This window comes from Panthera onca, chromosome B1 (genome assembly GCF_046562875.1).
Source record: "Panthera onca isolate mPanOnc1 chromosome B1, mPanOnc1 haplotype 2, whole genome shotgun sequence".
NCBI classification, from domain to species: domain Eukaryota; kingdom Metazoa; phylum Chordata; class Mammalia; order Carnivora; family Felidae; genus Panthera; species Panthera onca.
Window position 1 is genome coordinate 70,782,551 of NC_138342.1, and position 21,581 is coordinate 70,804,131.

General features: G+C 35.3%; 1 protein-coding gene and 1 pseudogene across 5 annotated transcripts in view; one reads left to right on the top strand and one right to left on the bottom strand.

The window, feature by feature from the left end:
- The window catches only part of MAPK10 (mitogen-activated protein kinase 10), a 315,034-nt gene that overhangs the window by 197,641 nt on the left and 95,812 nt on the right, over positions 1 to 21,581 (bottom strand). The window lies entirely within an intron of this gene.
- On the top strand, positions 3,629 to 4,112 carry LOC132692872 (S-phase kinase-associated protein 1 pseudogene; annotated as a pseudogene).

Below are 21,581 nucleotides of genomic sequence, written 5' to 3' on the forward strand. Positions count from 1 at the left end.
AACAAAGACTGACAAGAGACAAAGAAGGACACTATAATAACAAAGGGGACAATAAAATAAGAAGACATAACAATTATAAATATTTATGCACCCAACATGAAACACTCAAATATATAAAACACTTAATAACAAACATAAAGGAACTAATGGATAATAACACAACAATAGTAGGGAACTTAACCATCCCACTTATATCAATAGACCATCTAAACAGAAGGTAAACAAGGAAACAATGGCTTTGAATGACAACACTAGACCAGACGGGCTTAACAGATATATTAGGAACATTTCATCTTAAAAAGCAGAATACACATTCTTTTCAAGTGTACAGCGAACAGTCTCCAAAATAGATCCCATATTAGGCCACAAAAGAGGCCTCAACAAATACAAAAAGACTGAAGTCATACCATGCATCTTTTATGATCACAACACTTTGAAACTAGAAGTCAACCACAAGAAAAAATCTGGAAAAAGCACAAATACATGGAGGCTAAACAGCATGCTACTTAACAATGAATGGGTCAACTAAAAAAATCAAAGAAGAAATTTTTTAAAAAAGCACATGGAAACAAAGGAAAAAGAAAATACAACAGTAAAAAATCTTTGGTATGCAAGCAAAAGTGGTCCTATGAAGAAAGTATATAGCAATACAGGCTTACCTCAAGAAGCAAGAAAAATCTCAAATAAACAACCTAAACTTACACTTAAAGGAGCTAGAAAAAGAACAGCAAATGAAGCCTAAAGTCAGCACAAGGAAGGAAAAAATAAAGATTCGAGAAGGAATAAATGATGTAAAACTAAAAACAAAACAAACAAACAAAAAATAAAACAAATCAATGAAACCAGGAACTTGTTCTTTGAAAAAAATCTATAAAATTGATAAACCTCTCACTAGAGGAGAAAGAAAAGAGAAATGACCCAAGTAAATAAAATTACAAATGAGAGAGGAGAAATACCAACCAACACCACAGAAATACAGCAATCATAACAGAATATTATAAAAAACTATATACGTCAATAAATTGGCATTAGAAGAAATGGATAAATTCTTAGGAGCATATAAATTACCAAAACTGAAACAGGAAGAAATAGAAAACTTGTACAGTTCAATAACCAGCAAAGAAACTGAATCAGTAATCAAAGAACAACAAACAAGCAAAAATCCAAGTCCAGAGGGCTTCACAGGCTGATCCTACCAAATAGTTAAATAAGAGTTAATACGTACTCCTCTCAAATTCCAAAAAATAGAAAATGAAGGAAAACTTCCAAATTCATTCTATGAGGATAGCATTACTCTGATACTAAAACCAGATGAAGACACCACTAAAAAAGAGAACTACAGATTAATATCCCTGATGAACATGGATGCAAAATTCTCAATAGAATATTAACAAACTGAATCCAACAATACATTTAAAAAATCATTCACCCAATCAAGTGGGATTTATTCCTGAATTGTAAAGGTGGTTCAATATTTGCAAATCAATCAACCTGATAAATCACATTAATAAAAGACAGGATAAAAATTATATAATCCTTTCAATAGATGCAGAAAAAGCATTTGGCAAAGTACATTGTCCATTCATGATAAATAAGAACCCTCAAAAAAGTAGAGTTAGAGGGAATATACCTCAACCTAACACAGGTCATATATGAAAAACCCACAGCTAATATCATCCTAAATAGGGAAAAACTGAGACCTTTTTCTTTATGGTCAGGAATAAGACAGAGATGTCCACTCTCACCACTTTTATTCAACATGGTACTGAAAGTCCTAGCCACAGCAATCAGACAACAAAAAGAAAAAGGCATTCAATTCAGCAAGAAGTAAAATTTTCACTATTTGTAGATGACATGATACTATATATAAAAAACCCTAAAGACTCGACCAAAAACTGCTAGAAATGATATGCTAATTCAGTGAAGTTGCAGAATACAAAATCAATGGGCACAAATCTGTTGCATGTCTATACATCAATAATGAAGCAGCAGGATGAGAAATTAATGAATCAACCCATTTACAATTGCACCCAAAAAAATAAGATACCTAGGAATAAACCTAACCGAAGAGGTGAAAGACCTGTACTCTGAAAACTATATAACATGGATGAAAGAAATTAAAGACGACCACAAAGAAATGTAAAGACATTCCATTATGGATTGGAAGAAAAAATATTGTTAAAATGTCTACGCTTCCCATAGCAATCTACAGATTTAACGCAATCCCTCTCAAAAATCCCTACAACAGCATTTTTCACAGAGCTAGAAAAAACAATCCTAAAATTTGCGTGGAACCACAAAAGACCCCAAAGAGACAAAGCAATCATGAGAAAGAAAAGCAAATCTGGAGGCATCACTATTCTGGATTTAAGTTATAGTACTAAGCTGTCGTGATCAAAACAGTGTCATACTGTCACAAAAATATACACACTGATCAACAGAACAGCATAGAAAATCCAGAAATGAATCCACAATTATATGGTCAATTAATCATTGACAAAGCAGGACAGAGTATCCAGTGGGGCGCAGGGGGGACAGTCTTGTCAAGAAATGGTGTTGAGAAAACTGGTCAGCTACATGCAAACTGAACCACTTTCTTACACCATACACAAAAATAAATTAAAAATAGATTAAAAACCTAAATGTGGGACTGAAACCATAAAAATCCTGGAGAAGAACACAGGTATCTTGACATCAGCCACAGCAACTTTTCCTAGATATATCATGTGATGCAAGGGAAACAAAATCAAAAATAAACTATAGAGACTACATCAAAATAACCCTATGTGCAGCAAAAGAAATAATCAATAAAACTAAAAAGGAATCTACAAAATGGGAAAAGACATTTGCAAATGATATATCCAATAAAGGGTTAGTTTACAAACTATATAAAGAATTTATAAAACCCAACACCCAAATACCAAATAATCCAACTAAAAATGCACAGAAGACATGAGTAGACATTTTTCAAAAGAAGACATACAGACAGCCAACAGACACATAAGATGCTCTACATCACTTATCATCAGGAAAATGCAAACCATAACTACAGTGAGATATCACCTCAAACCTGTCAAAATGGGTAATATCAACAACATAAGAAACAACAGGTGGTGATGGGGATGTGGAGAAAGGGGAACCCTCTTGCACTGTTAGCGGGAATGTAAACTGAGAGACAACAGTATGGACATTCCTCACAAAGTTAAAAATAGAACTATCTATCCAGCAACTGCACTACTATTTACCCAAAGAATATAAAAAAACTAATTCAAAGGGATACATGCACCCCGTGTTTGGAGCAGCATTATCTACAATAGCCAAATTATGGAAACAACCCAAGTGTCTACTGATTGATGAATGGATAGAGAAGATGTGTGTATATCTATTACACAATGGAATATTACTTGGCCATAAAAAAGAATGAAATTTTGCCATTTGCAATGACATGGATGGAGCCAGAGTATAATGAGTCAGTCAGAGAAAGACAAATACCATATTATTTCACTCATATGTGGAATTTAAGAAACAAAACAGGTAGTGGCCTTATTCTCTGCCTTTCTCTTCTTGTATCTGAGGCTGCTCTGCTCTTATCAGCCCCTGGCCCACAGTCTCTTTGAGACCAAGCACCATGCCTTCAATTAAGTTGTAGAGTTCTGATGGAGAGATATTTGAAGTTGATGTTGAAACTGCCAAGCAGTCTGTGACTATCAAGACCATATTGGAAGATTTGGGAATGGTGAAGGGAAGGATGGCCCAGTTCCTCTACCAAATGTTAATGCAGCAATATTTTAAAAGGCCATTCAGTGGTGCACCCACCACAAGGATAACCCCCCTCCTCCTGAGGATGACAACAAAGAAAAGTGAAGAGATCATATCCCTGTTTGGGACCAGGAATTCCTAAAAGTTGACCAAGGAATACTTTTTGAACTTATTCTGGCTGTGAACTGCTTACACAGCAACGGTTTGCTTGATATTACATGCAAGACTGTTGCCAATATGATTAAGAGGAAAACTTCTGAGAAGATTCCCAAGACCTCTAATATCAAAAATGACTTTACTGAAGAATAAGAAGCCCAGGTACACAAGAGAACCAGTGGTGTGAAGAGAAGTGAAACGTTATGCCTGACACTGTACCACTGTAAGGATTGTTCCAAATACTAGTTGCACTGCTCTCTTAAATGTCTGTTAACATTAGACAAACAGTAGACAAATACAGCAGCAAATCAGTTGTTTTACCAGAATGTTGTCCTCCTTGCATGTGGAGTTTGAGTACAGATTCCAAACTTATGGCTGAGTTTCTTCTGGTATGATCAAAAGTTTCTTTTTTCTTTGCTCTGAATAACTGACGTGTAGGTTCTCTATAAGAGAGATGGCATTTTGGGATTTCCATCTCTAAATATTTCTAAATCTTAGAAATCTCTCTAAAGCAATTTCTGCCTAGCTTATTTTTAGTTAACTTTAGTTTAATAACCTTTTAAAAGTTGGCATTGTGAATAAAACAAGTTGCAAAAAGTTTTCTGAAAAAGAATTAAAATAAAAACAAAACAAACAATCATAGGAGGGCAAAAGAGAGAAGCAAACCAAGAAACACACTCTTAACAACAGAGAACAAACTGATGGTTACCAGAGGGGAGATGGGTGGGGGGATGGGTTAAATAGGTGATGGATTAAGGAGGACATTTATTGTGATGAGCACTGGGTGTTATATGTAAGTATTGAATCACTAAATTGTACACCTGAAACTAATATTACACTGTATGTTAACTACCTGGAATCAAAATAAAAATTTAGAAAGAAAATGGAAAGACCATATGGCAGTAATATGGGGAGAAGGGGCATCAAGATGAATCTACATTATGCCAACACCTGAAAAAAGAAATCCTATTAACATTACATAGTCAATGTTTATGAAGCTTTGATTACATAGAGATAACTTTAAAAAACCATAAAAATCAAGGCTCTCCTTTTCTCCAGCATCTATCTCTAAGTATAAAAACTATTCATTTTATAGTAGGATAAATTGTTATGAAGGAAATTATTGACCTTTTTAATGGTCCACTAAAAATGCAGAAAAACAACTAGCTTTTAATTGTGTGCATAATTTAAAAATATAGAATATATAGGAAATCTTATTGCAGCTATTTCAGATTTTATTTTATGAAAAATCACATTCATAAAATACTTTCCATATTAAAATTAAAATGGCATGTTAATAGAATAATTTTGACTTGTCAGAACTGAAAATCATCATTCATGGTTTGGAAAAAAATATTTCCTAGTTTTGATCTTTAAGTGATTATTAAAAAATTAAATTCATACAGTTTAATTGATTATAAATGTAGTTCCCATTGAGTATTCTGTTTCTTTTTGAGGGTTATTAATTTCATTTTTAAATGGGAGATTAAGCATGTGAATTGTCAGTACATGAATTCATATGATAATTTAAATTGTACCACTTTAAGAAAATAGCACATTACACATAGAGATTTGGCATATTATTTTCCAAAGAAATGTTCAAAGAGAATGCAAGGTCCCTATATATATCCACATAACCTACTGTTTGCTACTAATTTTTAAAATACACTATTACGCGTCACCTGGGTGGCTCAGTTGGCTAAGCTTCTGACTCTTGGTTTTGGCTCAGGTCATGATCTCACAGTTCGTGAGTTTGAGCCCCACATCAGGCTGTGTGCTGACAATGCAGAGCCTGCTTGGGATTCTCTTTCTCCCCTCTCTCTTTGTCCCTACCCCACTTATGCTCGCTCTCTCTCTCTCTCTCTCTCTCTCTCAAAATAAATAAAAAAAAAATTTTTTTAAGAAAATAAACTATCGCTACTAATTTAATCTCATAAATATATTTTTGAATATTCTGTTTGCATGTAAATGAGGAACCATGAGGACTACTGAAATTATTGATTATATCACTCACTTGCCTAATACTCAAATATATGAAAATTAATGTTAGCCCTGTTCTAAGAAAATTGTACTTACACAAGTTCATCTTGCTAATTTCCTTACTATAGCACTAATTTATAAGTTATTTCTTTAAAACCACCCTTGATTTATTCACCTTTATCTTTATGCAAATTAAATTTCAGCAAAATATTACTACTTCATTTTAATCCCAAAATATTGAATAACATCTGGTCAACATTTTTATCACTTATTGCTTCATTTTCAATTATAAAGTCTCTGTACTTTTAAATACTTAATCTACTTTCTGTTTTATTAATCACCTTTTTTATCTGCTCAGATAAGAATGGCAATTTAACAGCCTGGGAAAAGTTGTCTAAAAATCTACAACTGGGATAACTAGAAAAGGTACACTGAGGGAATATTAAAATTTTAGTTCCATTTAAAATTTCATCAGAAAAATATGAATTGATAAGGTTTAGAATCTTCACCCAAGATGCTAATAAGAAAGTCAAAATGCAAGGAGGTATATTTTTAATAGTCTAATGAATTATCCTGGTTTAAAAATGATTTCTATAGCATGTTTTATGATTATGATATAGATATTTATGATGCATACGTTATTATTGCCCCTAAAGAGCTTGTTATCAAATGTGTAGAAGTAAAGTTACCAGACAAAACACAAGTAATATTTGGGACATACTTATACTGAATAGTTATTTGTTCTTTATTTGAAATTCACACTTTACAGGGTATCCTGTATTTGTATTTGCTAAATCTGGGATTTTATGTAGAAGCATAATTATAGGAATACTAATTCATTTTTCCCTCACATTTGAATTGAAGAAACTCTTGATCTTTAAATGTTGCAAAAATATGTGTTCTTAGGACCAGCTACATAATCTGAGGAACTCTATGCCAAATGAAAATGCATAGCCTCTTTTTCAACAATTATTCTTTCAAGATGGCAATAGTAGGGTATTAAATCAAGTGCCCATGAAGCTAGCCCTGTTCTTAGAACCCCAGGCATTAGGATATATATGAACTAAGTGTCCTTACATTACAGAGAAACAAAAATTGGTTCATTTTTAACAGGAACAACAAATGTCCATAAAGGACAACAAAGCAAATATTTTAGGCTTTGAAGGCCATATAGTTTCTGTCACAATATTAACTCTCCCATAAATAAACTGATGAGCATGGGTTTTGTTTCAATAAAACTTTACTTACAAAAACAGTTGGTGGACCAAAATTGTTGACCCTGTAGTTTGCTGACCCCTGGACTATGCTACAAACATAAGCAAAACTACCAGTTAGATTTGCTTAGATTCTAAATAGATATACCCACTAAGGCAAAAATTCATCTAGGGGATTGCAATCATTTCCCCGGGACATTATTTTTGCAAAGATATGTAACAGAATCTATTTTTTAATGTATGTATCTTTAAATTAAATTCAGTCATCTAGCTCAACTAAACCACTGTCCCAATTTTCTAGGTCCATAAAAATATATATCAAGAATGACAAAGGAGAAACATAATATATATTTGCTTTTTCCTCCTCTTCTATTTAATTTTTATTTACTTTCCTATGCTTTTTTTGGAATAAAACTTTAGAGTCCAAGGAAAGAACATGAAGAAAAGCATGAAAATGACTGCATGGCCTATATTTACTGGAGTAAAGGCTGCATGCCAGGCCATGCTGATCTGAAGATGAGACTGTTCAGGTCTAGAAGCCTCAAAGACTTTCTTGGTGTTCCAAGAGTTTTCACATAATGCAAGCCCCTTGGTAGTAAATAGGTGAAGCAGTTATTATTTTCCCTTTAAAGATAGGAAACTGAGACCCAAAGAGGATAAATGTCTTCCTAGAGTCAAATATCAGAAATAGAAGAGCGAGACTTATGTTCCAATCTTCTGAGCTTTTGGTATCACAGAAAGTACAGAAAGACTCCTGTTTTTGAGTAACTGATAGACAAATATGGACAAATAATGAAACATAAAGACCCAATGAACAAAAACATACATTTGAATAATTTGGGTTATTCAGACATCCTTATACATAATCTAAGTACTCAGTGAAGTCAGAATAATTGATGGCTATGTAAGACTTAGTTACAGGAATAATTGGAAGTTATAGGGTGGAGAAAACTAGTTTTAAAACAGCCTAGTGAAAAATATAAATTTTCTGAGGGACTTCCACAAAGATTTGGCTGATTGGGTATGTCCCAGTCATTTTGGTGGTGAGTTTTTAAGCTAATCCTTTCCCTCTGAGTCTGAAAAGAAGTGAAAAGTTACTATCTTGTACAGTGGACTGGCAAGAGTTGTTTCTAATCCATTTGGTTTAAAACCTGTCTGCAACAGGCTCCTTCCAGAGCAAAAACAGATTTTTCTGACCATTTCATTTTGACCTGACTTTCTTAATCCATCCATCTTAATGGCTGGAATAAAAAGAGATGCTTGGAACCCCAGAATATGATATTATGTCTCCCAAAGTGTGTGCCTTCCTTTTAAATTATGCATTCTCACCTAATACCACTTTTAAATATGACTTGGAGTGAAAGGAAAAGAAAAATACAGGATTATTAGCCAAGGTTTTCCCTTTAAAACCAAAAAGAATATGTAAAATGACTGTCCTCTCAACCATAATATGTATCAGAGTGAGGCTGCCAGGTTTGATGCAAAGAAAATGAAACTTTAGAGTCATAGTATCTGGCTCAAATGCAGACTCCATAATGTACTAGCCATGTGACCTTAAACTTGATCTGTGTTTCCATTTCCTTAGGAAAAATAACATCTCTATTGTAGTGATAAGGAGAAGAAATGAATTACATTCTAGGGGCACCGGAGTAGTCAGTTGAGCATCCAACTCCTGATTTCGGCTCAGGTCACGATCCCAGAGTTGTGGGATTGAGCCTCACATTAGGCTCTGCACTGAGGGTGGAGCCTGTTTAAGAATCTCTCTCTCCCTCTGCCCCACCCCCCCACTCACACTCATTCATCTTTCTCTCTCTCTCTTAAAAATAGAAATAAAATTAATGAATGTAAAGATTCTAATATGTCGGTTCAATAAGTAGTTTTACTTGCTCTCATCTTTTGAGTATAAGCAACAATACTCTTACAAAAATATATTTCAAAATTCAGAATAGATTATATTGAAAATTCTGAATTGAATTTGATATATATTATAATGTTACTTATAAAATATGAACAGTTTCTGTTTTAGATCCTTATTAAATATCTGGTTTTCACTTTAATTTCCTTTATTATAGTTAGGTGCTTTTATCTAATCAATGAACATCTAGACTAATTCTTTGATAATAAACACATATAAAAATAAATGGCTGATATTCTGACAAATGTATTAACAAACAAAGAGAATTTGTTTTCTTTTCCACTCAACTAAACAATGAATCAACTTTTCCCATTCACCATTTCCAAATCACCATGATCAGTTTCCCTAATAATATGGATTTTTTATGTAAAGATCCCAGAGTTAACTTTCTAATTCTCAAAGATTATAATAACAGAAATACTATCTACTAAATTCAGGGAAAATTACAATCTTAGACATAAATCTCCTTGTAAGGAAAAATTTCAGCCATCTTATATACTTGATAAAGTAGGCAGAACTTGAATACATTTTCTAAAAGCCATGCAGCAACATATTAGAAGAAGAGAGAAGAGTCAAGGGAAAATAAATAAATAAAATACATAAAATAAAATAAAATAAAATAAAATAAAATAAAATAAAATAAAATAAAATAAAATAATAAAATAAATACTACACCAGGTATCCCTTCTCTACCTTGATGCTATAGTCATTTTCCAGATTATTTTCCAGACTGATAAATCATATTATTCTTTTAATTTAAATGGTGGTGCCGTTAACTGAAATTGGGACTTCAGAAGAAGGAGGGGACTAGAGGGTGAAGTTGACAGATATAGTGCCGAGTTTGAGGTGCTTGGAAACCTTAATTGTGGAGATACTTAGTCCATGATCATACATACTGGCCTATTCTACACACAGCCACCAGAGGAAACTTGCTAAAATATTAGAGCATACGTCTTTACTGGGCAAACTCCAAATGGCTCCAATTTCATTCAGAGTGAGATCAAAAGTCCTGAAAGTGGTCTTTTAGGTTACTCAATCTAGCACCATCAACACCTCTAAACTTGCTTTCTACTTGCCTCACTAATTCCATTCCAGCCACACTGGCATGGTAGCTCCTCAGAGACCTCAGGCTCACTCTCACCTCAGGGTCTTTGCTCATGCTCTTCCCTTTGCCTAAAACTCTCTTCTCCCCAGTACCCATGTATCTTCTGCCCTGGCCGGCTTCAGCTCTTAACTCACACATCACATTCCCAGTAAGGTCTTCCCTGGCCACCCTAGTTAAAATTGCTACCATCTGTCAATCCCAGCACTGTGAACCCTCGTTTCCTGCTTTCTTCAGTCCACAACACTGTTCTCTGTAAACTTGAAATGTATTTTGTTTGTTTTTTCGTTTGTTTGTTTGTTTATTACCTGTCCTCTCCTACACCCCCAACCTCCTTCCTGACCCACAGAATATGAATTCCCCAATGGCAGGGAATGTTGACTTTTGATTCACTGCTACATGTGAAACAACATAGTAGCAGCTCAACAAATATATGTTTCATGATTAATGCCACAGTGCAGGAAAGATGCCCAAATAGAAGCAATGGTTTAGAAGACCCATAAGTGGGGTGCCTGGGTGGCTCAGTCAGTTAAGCATTGATTTCAGTTCAGGTCATGATCTCAGGGTCATGAGATCAAGCCCTGATTTGGACCCTGAGCTAAGAGTGGAGCCTGCTTCAGATTCTATCTCTGCCCCTCTCCCACTTGCACACCCTCTCGAAATAAAAAAACATTTTTTGTTTTGTTTTTTTTTTAAAGAGTCACATAGTGAAGGCTGACATTAGCACATCCACTGTGCTATACAGATACACACTTTTCTAGATGTTTTTATAGCTCTTAGGTTACAACTAAAGAAGCATTAAGCTAGGGAGAAAGTCTGTATGAAAAAGAGAAGAAGCAAAATGTTTAGGCACTTTTAAAAAAACAGAGAAACAAAGCCAACCATTTTGTGCTTCTTAATAATTTGTGAAATTATAACACATTCATGTAAAATCATTTTTAATGAAAGATAACACAAAACCAAAGAATGCACTGAACTGTGCCAATCTATGCAATGGGGAGTATATGAAAGGTAAAGTTTCTTGCATTTGAGATGCCTGCAATTTCTAAAATAGATTTTAAAATATATTACTACTCATCAACACTTACTTGGTCTTGATCTTATGCCTCTATTTAATTATGCATCAAATGAAGGGCAGTTTTAGTGTTTCAACTCACAATAGTTCTTAATAGCCTCCTTCAGCATAAGTAAGTGAACTGCCAGATGAGAAGCAACTCTAATAAAAACAGGGTCCTGTAGGAATTGTAAAATGGCTTATGATGCTTCCTGTGAATATCAGAGAGGGACTATAAAGTACCACACAAAGTGTGGATATGTGTTTTGTGATTCCTGGAAGACATGTTGGTAAGGCAATAAAATGTGAGCCACCAATTTAAAAGGCAGCTTTAGGAGGGATAATCAAAGAGCTGAGTTTCTTATCAAGTATCCCTGTCTTTTTTTTATTATTATTATTTTGAATTGCTTCACACGATCTCTTTGAGCCTGAGAAACTTTCTTTTTGGAATTATGTGGTCTAGGTCTAGGGCATTTTCCCTCCTCTTTATAAATATTAACATAGCTTTCTCTAGGATAGCTACTTGACACTCTGAGTCATTACATATATCTAAAAATTCAAGCTAGCATTTGCAACCAATTTCCTGAAAAATATGACTCAAATAAATTATATCCAGTAGCCTGTATTGCTTGTCTCTTTTAGGCCTGTGTATGTGTCATAATACTAATTATAAGAGCTCTATATACAGCTTATATTCAAGTTGCTTTGAAGACACTGATTTGCTGAATCCAACTGTTTACCTGGTTCTATACACTAACACCAGTGCTAATTCTTAGTAAGGAGAACATATCTCTATGTTTAATTATTTAGGTACATGGGTCTAGCACTCAAGAAGGATGTTATACAAGCCAGTAAGATAGTTTGTGAGTGAAATTTAAAACCCTTGACTCTAAAACCCAGTCTTGCCATAAACTATATAATCTTTGGCAAGTTCACTTAATTCCTTGTGGTCTAGATTTCTTATTTTCAATAAAAGGGTAAAGTGGATGGTATTTAAGAATATAATTAAACCCTAAAAAATATATTATTCTAAATTATTTTTAGTTATTTTGTCTACAATTGGTTTATATGACCACCGGATTTGCAAAATGTACACTCTTGGAATACACAGGCTAATATTCTTTCTTACTTTCCAGACACGTTTAATAGACAGTGAGTGCATGCTTTCCACTTAAATTTGAGACCCATTCATTTAAATTCATTGAGACCCTTCATTGAGACCCTTCCATTTAAATTTGAGACCCATCATTATATACTGATAGACATTCAAAAATAAGCTGGATAATCCTAAAGGTCAAATTTTTAAAGAAAACAAAAACTTACATAAGGAACATTATTGCTTGCTTATATAGAATTTAGTCTTGGGGCGCCTGGGTGGCTCAGTCAGTTAAGCATCCAACTTTGGTTCAGGTCATGATCTCACGATTCGTGAGTTCAAGCCCTGCACTGGGCTCTGTGCTGATGGTTCAGAGCCTAGAGCCTGCTTGGGATTCTGTGTCTTCCTCTCTCTCTGACCCTGCCCCGTTCACACTATGTCTCTCTTTCTCTCAAAAATAAATAAACATTTAAAAAAAATTTTTTAAAAAGAATTTATTCTCTGCTATAGCCTTTCTAAAACAACATCAGTTGTGGTTAAATAATCAAGAAGTAAGAGCTGACACTTCAGTAGTGCTTGCCTTGTGTTCTTAGTAGTTTATGTCTAATAACTCAAACTTCACAGCATTTATAATGCACTATTAACCACCCCCACTACAAATGAGGAGACTAAGTTAGTTAGGTTGTCTAAATCCACAGAGTGGGTAAACAGAAGAGATGGGATTTGAACACAAGCAGTGAGAATATTTGTGCTCTTAACCATTATATCCTCCTACACTCAGCCTGTTTGGTTGGGGGAAGTTAATTCCCTACAACTTTGAGAGGGCCTCCCTCAAGGGAGGCAATGACAATCATCCCAACCACCTTACCATCATTATATGGCATTCCTTGACAAGCACAAGGACACAGGAGAGTGCACAACCTAAGTTGGACCAATCAGACTAAAAGAAAGAATATTTACTTCATAGTAGAAAGGAAGGCCTACCCCAAAACAAGGATGTATATACTGCCAATCATCACCTGCTAATCATGAAGGAACCCAGTCTGGGGATCAAAGCCCAAACAAAAGAGGAAAGAAAAGCCAAAAGAATGATGAAGATGGGAAGCTGATGCCCCCCATTCTATTACACTCTCAGCCTGCTCTGTCTCTGTACTTTTTTCTATTTGGATAACAAGTTCCTTTATTCTTTAAACCAGTTTGAATCAGGGGGTCTCTTTCTTATACCTGAAGACATCCTGACAAATACTGGTATAATTAAGCACCTTATTTACAAATTCTAAATTGTTAAAAATCATTGTTCACTGGTGCCTGGGTGGCTCATTCGGTTGAACGTCCTACTTCAGTTCAGGTCATGATCTTGTGGTTATTGAGTTCAAGCCCTGCATCTGGCTCTGTGCTGACAGCTCAGAGCCTGGAGCCTGCTTCAGATTCTGTTTCACCCTCTCTCTCTCTGCCCCTCCCACCCCTCTGTGTCTGTCTCTCTCTCAGAAATAAATTAAAAAAAAAAACAATTATTGTTTAATCTAACCTGTATTCTCCTTCTGCCCTGATCCCAAGACCTGTTGTAATTGCAGGATTTACATTTATGTTAATTCCCATTGAATCTTACCACTGAGTCATTTCTTTTCCAGGACATTCATTCATTTGACAATTAATTATTGAGCACTTACTCTGTCTCAGGCATTGTGAGGCTTGGTTTTGTGAGATAAATTAGTCACAGCCCCTACCATCACAAAATTAATGTCTAGGAAGGAAGAAAGACAACAAATTACCATAACATGCAATGATGCTATAATTTATAAACACTGTGTGTGTGTTTGTGTGTGTGCATGCACATGCACACATGTGTGTGATGTAGGTGCTCTGAGGGCATAGACAATGGGATCTCTGTGACGTCTTGGAGGACTTTATGAATACTTTACAAAGGAGGTAACATTTTATTTGGATCTTGAGATATGACTAGGAGTTTTACAGTAGAGAAGGGGCATTCTAGGCAGTGGGGAAAATCATGATCAGTATCATATAACTACAAGAGTGTTGGAAATGTTAGAATGGTGGGTAGCTCCAATGATGATGTGCTTCAAAGAAGTAAGAAAAGTGACAAGCTCTAAGAATTCAGGCCTGGTCAGTCTCAAAAGTGCATCTGGTCTTTTGTTGAAGTACCTTAACACTTTTCCTCACTTCAGCCACCATTATCCTCTGTTGAGTTAATAGAGTTAAATAAAGGCCAAAGTTATGTATCTTTGGCTTTTCTAGTTCTCCTTCTAACACCAGAGGCAAAATCTCATGGGATGCATCTAATCACCATTATGGTGTTTGTGCAACCCTGATATTTGTGAAATCCTGCAATTACTTTCTTAACAATCATAATTTCCAGTTACGATCTCTCAAATCTCTCATTGTTGCTTTACTAATTTTTCTAACCTTCCCTTTCACAGTTAGTTTTGAAGTATTATTGGAAATTTATTGGTTATTTAAATTAAGATGTTAATTTATTAACTTCTTCCTGAAAAGCCAAGTCACAACTTCAAACTAGATACAAACTATATTCTAACCCAGTTAAGAGAATGTAAGAAAACTCAATAAAGTTTTTTTAAGTCTCAATTTGTCATTTAACATTTAAACAATATACCTTTTTGAGCACCTACTATATGCATGTTATAAGGACTGGGAATTTTATGAAAATGCAGCCTAGCACTAAGTGAACAGGAAATGACTAAACGATCAAATCTAAAATGGCCACAGCCTGAAAAAAAATGTTGATGATAACACAGAAGTTCCATAGAGCTCATGACTCCATAAAGGAAGAAACTTTCTCAAATCAGATTCCACTGAGCAATTCTTCCTGCTCATCTAAATTGAGGATTAAGATACAAGATCTCCTAATAATGCAGGGTCAACCAGAAAGCTTTACCCCCATCGTGAAAGGTAACAGAGAAGCAGACTGGAAACCCCCAAAGAGCAGTGATGCCATTGTTTCTGGAAACAAAGAGCAGCTGAATTGGCAATCTTATTAAATATTTCAAAGAAGAACAAACCATACATTTCAGCATTGTGATAATGAGAAGACAGAAGTGCTATCTATAAAGATACTATTGGGAATCCATATTCTCAATAAACTCAGAAAGCCTTAAATTACTCTGAAATTGTTTTCAAGAGTAGAAGTTAACAGATGTGAAACAAATCTGAATTAGCAAGTCAAAATAACATAGGATAAGAAATCCAAATAGGTCCAAGAAAATTCTCTTCCTATTTCAACCTCCAGCTTCTATCAACACCCTAATGAAGAGAAAATGATGTTTAAAACCAGAATTTTATGTTATATGTGTATATATATGTATCTGAAAGCGTGCAATATATATATAACGCTTTCAGATACATGTAACAAAACAGTAAATAGAAGTTTATTTTTTTCACTTCAAAAAACACCTAGAGGTGGGCAGATTTTGGTATTGCTTTAGTGGCTTGATTATTTAAGGCCAGTGTCTCTGTGATTCTCCTGTGCAGGGTACTTCAGCATCACAAAATGGTTGCTGTAACTCCAGATATCACATCCTCATTAGTTGCTAAAAGAAGTAGGAATGGACTAGTGTCCACCAAATTGGCCCCTGTTTACTTAATGAAATTTTCTCATACACTGTGTCGGCAGACTTCCACTTAGGTAGAACCATGTCACATGACCACCCTTCCAGCAAAAGAGGCTAGAAAGAGAATTTTTAAGAAACTTTTCCAGGCTCCATTGTGAGTGGAGTAAGAAAGCAGAGAGAAGAAGGGTTGGAAAAGACTTGGGGAGTCCATCAGGACTGGGGCTGCCTGCATATGCAAGTTGCAGACTAGGACATAGTTTTTTGGTCCATATAGTGGGTTTGACCATTGCTAACAAATCTTTTTGCCTTGAATCACATATTAAACAGTCTTTTCAAATATTTTGATGCTTATTTATTTATTTTGAGAGAGAGAGAGAGAGACAGTGAGTGCAAGCAGGGGAGGGGCAGAGAGAGAAGGAAGGAGAGAATCCCAAGCAAGCTCTATGCTGACATCCCCCACGATGTAGGGCTGCATCTCACCACCGTGAGATCACGACCTGAGCCAAAATCAAGAGTCAGATGCTCAACGGGCTGAGTCATCCAGGCGCCTCTCTCTTTTCAAATATTTTAAAGACTGATTTCTATGCCAGGTGGGCACCTTGATGACAGCTGCAGTCAAGATACTTAAACCTGAGGGAACAGATCAGAAAAACCTCATGAATACATAATGATGCCTTAACAAACTCATTCCTGATTGTGTAGCCTACACATGATTGAACCATCATAAGAATGTTAAATAAAGATGTTAAGTGTACTACAAAAAGCTTCATGTCTAAAAGGAGGGAAATCACATGAGGTGAGGCTGGTCACAAGCCACAAATACAAGGCATCAAGAAGTAATATCTGTGACTATTTCTTATAAATTTGTCTTTGTTCAAAAGCAGGCAAACCTTGTAAGTTCTTTCTATAGTAAAGTGTTCAGCTACATTCACAGGAATGCTCATCTTTACAAACTTCTGCAGGCAGTTTAGTACATGCAAAGAACTGCGACCATTAATTAGATAAATCTGTTTGTCTAGCCTACAGAGAGTTTTGAAGTAAGCATTTCTCTCCACTAACTACAGAGGTGAGTAGCTGATTTTAAAGTGATCCTTGTACTGTACATGCGGTCATTTTAAGTACCCACATCAGAGGTCTTAAAACATCCCAGATAGACAAGCTCTATTCTAATCCAAACAACATTAACAGAAGGAGATTCTAATAGCCTCTATTTAAGTATATCATAAAAATAGCTCTCATTCCCATTGAACTATGCTTCTGTTATTAATATTGACTAAAAGTCTAAAGAGTATGGAATGAAAAAAAATTAGAAAGAGACAACACTTATGCAACTTTGAAGTAAAAAATCAAGTTATCTCTGAAAATTTAAATTATGTCTAAATTTCATGAGGGGTCATCTAGAATTCCCTGTCTTTAAATGGCTTCCCTGTGGACTACAGAAAGTACCAAAGAAGGAGAAAGTAAATCACACAATTTCTGGAAACTTAACCATTGCCATTGCTGTAATTGTGTAAATCATGCAATTTCTGGAAACTTAGCCATCGCTGTAAATGGACAATGTTTCCCGGGGCCTTAACAATGTACTGGTGTCAAGGAAACATGTTCTCAAAGAGCCAAGCTGATTAATTTCGCCAACGGTCATGAGCCACAACACAGCCAGGGGACATGACAGATTGACTGTAGGAGAAAACTATTATTTTTCCTCTGTGACCAATGCTGTAACTGTTGAAATCATAGCTGGGAAGAAGTAAGCTCAATCATGCAGTTAAAGTGTTGTTTTGAACCAACTGGCCAATAATTTTCTCACTGAAATAAAACTTCAGGGAGCAACCCATAGAAGTGAAGGAATGTCCCATTACAACAGATAGTTGCTTCTACATTCTTCAAGCCATTGAGGAAAGATGGCAGTGTACATTCTCAATGTCAACCAAACACCTTTTTTAAAAGGCTTAAAATAAATAGAGCATGTTCTAATAAATATTCTCAAAAAGTACCTACAGACTTATCATGATCATGTTTATTTTTTAATAGAAGATAAACTAACCATCAAATGCAGTTCCTTTGCAAATGACTTATTAGTAATATCAGCAAAGTGGCCAGTCTGCTTAATCAGTCACATATTCTTAGATAACTATTTTCTGAAGAAAAACAATGATAAAGGGATATTCATTTTTATATTAAAAAAAAGACTAAAATGGAGGCCTGGGTAGGCTAGAAAATGGGGTTTGTGAAGAGTAAGGAAATGGAGAAGCCCTTCTGATTCAATTTTGCTTAGGATTATTGCTATTCTCCAGTTTACTGATAGCAACTCACTGTGGGCTCCAAAACAAATACACCTGCTTTTTTAATGTACAGAAAACTTTAAATGTATGTCCTGGTTTCAATGAGTGATATTGATTGTCTGTGACAATCTCTCACTCTTTTGCTGATTTCTTCCTCAATGCAGATGACCTTTTAGAACAGGGTGCTGGAACACCTAGGTGACTCAGTCAGTTAAGTGTTGGACTTCAACGCAGGTCATGATCTCATGGTTTGTGGGTCTGAGCTCTGCATCAGACTCACTGCTGTCAGCACAGGCCCACTTTGGACCCTCTGTCTCTGTCTCTCTCTGCCCCTCCCCCACTGGCACGCTTTCTCTGTCTCTCTCAAAATAAATAAATAAACTTAAAAAGCAAAACTGCAGCAAATGAAAAAAAAATAATAAAATAAAATAGAATGCTGAGGCAGGAGGAGATATTCTCAAGTGGAATAGCTAGCTCCCTTTCTTTCTCAATGCATACATGCTCTCCTGATACATTTCCCGTCTGCTCTTATGCAGTGCCAGGCAGAGCACTTTGGAGACCTCCGCTATATACCTAATTCAAACTATAATCTTATCTTGAATGATAAATTTACAATACCGAATATTTTAAAAATCAAGAATATCTCTCATGTTTTCTGATTATAAACTCTAGAAAAGTTTGCCAAAACCAAATTTTCTTTTTCTGCATGAAGAAATGAGGGGGGAGGGGGTTGCCTCTGTTTTTGCTAAGCCCTCAAACATAAACTAAAATATGCCTCTTGGATAACCCAGCGCTATGGGGTTCAGAAATTGCATTTGTCTTATTTTAGATATCTCTTTGTCTTAATTTTCTCCTCAATGAAATTTAGGTTAAGCATGGAGAACATATTTCCGCTATGAATTTACAGCATCAAACAATATCTGGCATGTAGTTAGCACTTAATATATAATTATTCAGTGAAAAGGTGCCAGAAAATGTAAAGATAATAGAGAAGACAAACGGAAAGGAAGGAGAGAAAGGCATCAGACAGGTACAGTATTACTGAATTAAGCATTTATAGGCAATGGAGAAAACTGTCTATATTTATGAACTTCATGTATGGCATACACACTAAACCCAAGATATTTTCCCCATTCTTCCCTCAAATGTTTTTTAACATATTTTGTATAAAAAATTATCAATGGCTTTTGTCTCTACAATCAACTGATCTCATGTTTAAAGACAGGCAGAACCAATACTTTTACCACAGTGCATGAATATGTCAGTAGTTTGTACATCCTCTCCAGAGAAGAGTAGAAATATACATTTAACTAAAATCAGCCTATTTATTTTAATTACCCACAGTCAAAAACTTACTTGGTTACAATGAGAAAATTATAGCTATAAAGCCATGTTATAAAAGTTTCCATTCTTTAAAATGCTCCTGCTTTGAAATTGGCCAAAATTACCAACATTATGCTTCTGTTTTGCTGATTCTGAGAACTCAGAATTCCATTAAAATTAGAGAAAAATCTTTTCAAACTTTCATAGAAATAGGGTAAAACCCTGTATATTGCAAAAACAAAAACAAAAGCAAAAAAACAAGTATTTAATTTGTTTAATTAGTACCCAGATTTTTTTCTGAGCAAATAGTCACACAACAGGTAAATTAAAATCACACATAGTTTCAAATATATGTCATTGAGTATCTGAAACTTTAAATACTAGTTCCATTTTTAATGGTTGGCACTAGGTCTTTTATAACAGGTGATGGAGCACTCCTTTGCCTTTATTACAAATGTCATTTCTCATTGTATGCTTTTAAGGAAGTAATTGTAGAAAATACAGCATACTAACATGAATATATCCTATATTCTGCATGACTAAGAAATTGGCATTTTTACTAATCCCTAATAATAACTTATTTGCTTATGCTTATTTATCCAAAAAGTATAGTTGAAAGAAGCAATACCTAGTTAATTAAGAAATCCATTTTAGTAGGGTTGGGTTGTGATACATTGATAAATATAATAAACTATCAGCGGCTGGGTGGCTCAGTCAGTTGAGTGTCTGACTTCAGCTCAGGTCCTAATCTTACGGTTCATGGGTTTGACCAAAAACCCACATCAGGCTCTGTGCTGACGGCTCAGAGCTTGGAGCCTGCTTCAAATTCTGTGCCTTCCTCTCTCTCCCCCCCTCTCCTGTTTGCACTCTGTCTCTCTCTCAAAAATAAAATTAACTGGGCACCTGGGTGGCTCAGTCCGTTGAGCGTCCGACTTCAGCTCAGGTCATGATCTCACAGTCTGTGAGTTTGAGCCCCACCTTGGGTTGTGCTGACATCTCAGCACCTGGAGCCTGATTCGGATTCTGTGTCTCCCTCTCTCTCTCTCTCTCTCTCTCTCTGACCCTTCCCCACTCATGCTTGGTCTCTCAAAAATAAATAAATGTCAAAAAATTTTTAAAAAGGAAAAATTAAATAAATAAAATCTTAATTTTTATTAAAAACGACAAATATTGAATCTATATACCATATCCACTGAGAGTGAATTTCCTAGGAGCTCTTCTTGGGTCTCACAGAATATCTAAAACATTATGAAACCTTCCTTTGGACCCATGTGATCCCTCTAATTGCCTCCCTCTTTTCTTCCTCATTAGTCTTCCACTGATTCAGCAATGACTTCATACTTGGATCACAGTCTCCTCTTAATCCCTGATATCTTGCTTGGTGAGTTCAATCCCCATGTGGTTTACCAGTCCAAGAGCCTTGCTTCATCATTCCCTCTCCTCAGTTCCATTTATTACCCACCTCCACTTTACCTCAGGCATCCACCATCTTAAGCTTTATCTAACCCAGAACTGCCTCATTTTTTAAATATTAAACTCCAGTGTCAGATTCATTGAACCACATCCTCTCATATCTCCAGTTCCTTCATACACACTCCATCTTCTCCTCTACCTTTTAATCTCTCTGTTTGGTTCCAATTCATCAGCCCACTCGTATTTATTCTGTCTCTTTTCTATGACTAATCTAAGTATCATTTCGAGTACACTCTTACCAAACCCCTTAACTCCCATTCTCACAGTCAATTCATCACACATACCAGGCAAAACTTCAGGCCTGGATTGATTCAGCTGTCTATTCATTCCTCGTCTATGCCTAGATTGATAAGGCCTACTAGAGAGAAGACAGAATGCATGCAAAAAGACAGGATGCATAATCACGAAGATGAATGGTATGAAAACTTCATGAATTTCCAGCTTCAACTGGATCTCAAAGTTGTTCTGCCATCCTCATAATGTCCTTGTTCTTTGTCTCACAGTAGTTAGATGACATCATCCCAGACCCTCTACCTTTATTACCTACTTTATCATTTTTAACAAATAACTTTAATTCCTTACTTCATAGAGAAAATAAAAGTCATCATTTTCCTTCTCCCAATGCTAATTTATTTTTAAG